Raw genomic sequence first — 218 nt, 5'->3', positions numbered from 1 at the left:
AAAGGCATCAGTTCTCCTTCTATCATCCCTAATCACTGTCCAACTCTCCGATGCATAGCACTTAATTGCAAAGACTATAAATTGAAGTCATACAGACCGTGTCATAAGTGACTGACAGCAGCGTGATATAGTTAGAATCAGAGGAATCCTGATTACTTGAGACTTAGGACATCACATCAGGGTCTGGTCAATGGGAGACTGGTGTTGAATATTGTAAG

Source organism: Elephantulus edwardii, unplaced genomic scaffold (genome assembly GCF_000299155.1).
Source record: "Elephantulus edwardii isolate Elephantulus edwardi_28Jun2011 unplaced genomic scaffold, EleEdw1.0 scaffold00007, whole genome shotgun sequence".
NCBI lineage: Eukaryota > Metazoa > Chordata > Mammalia > Macroscelidea > Macroscelididae > Elephantulus > Elephantulus edwardii.
Note: the sequence above shows the minus strand (reverse complement) of the source record.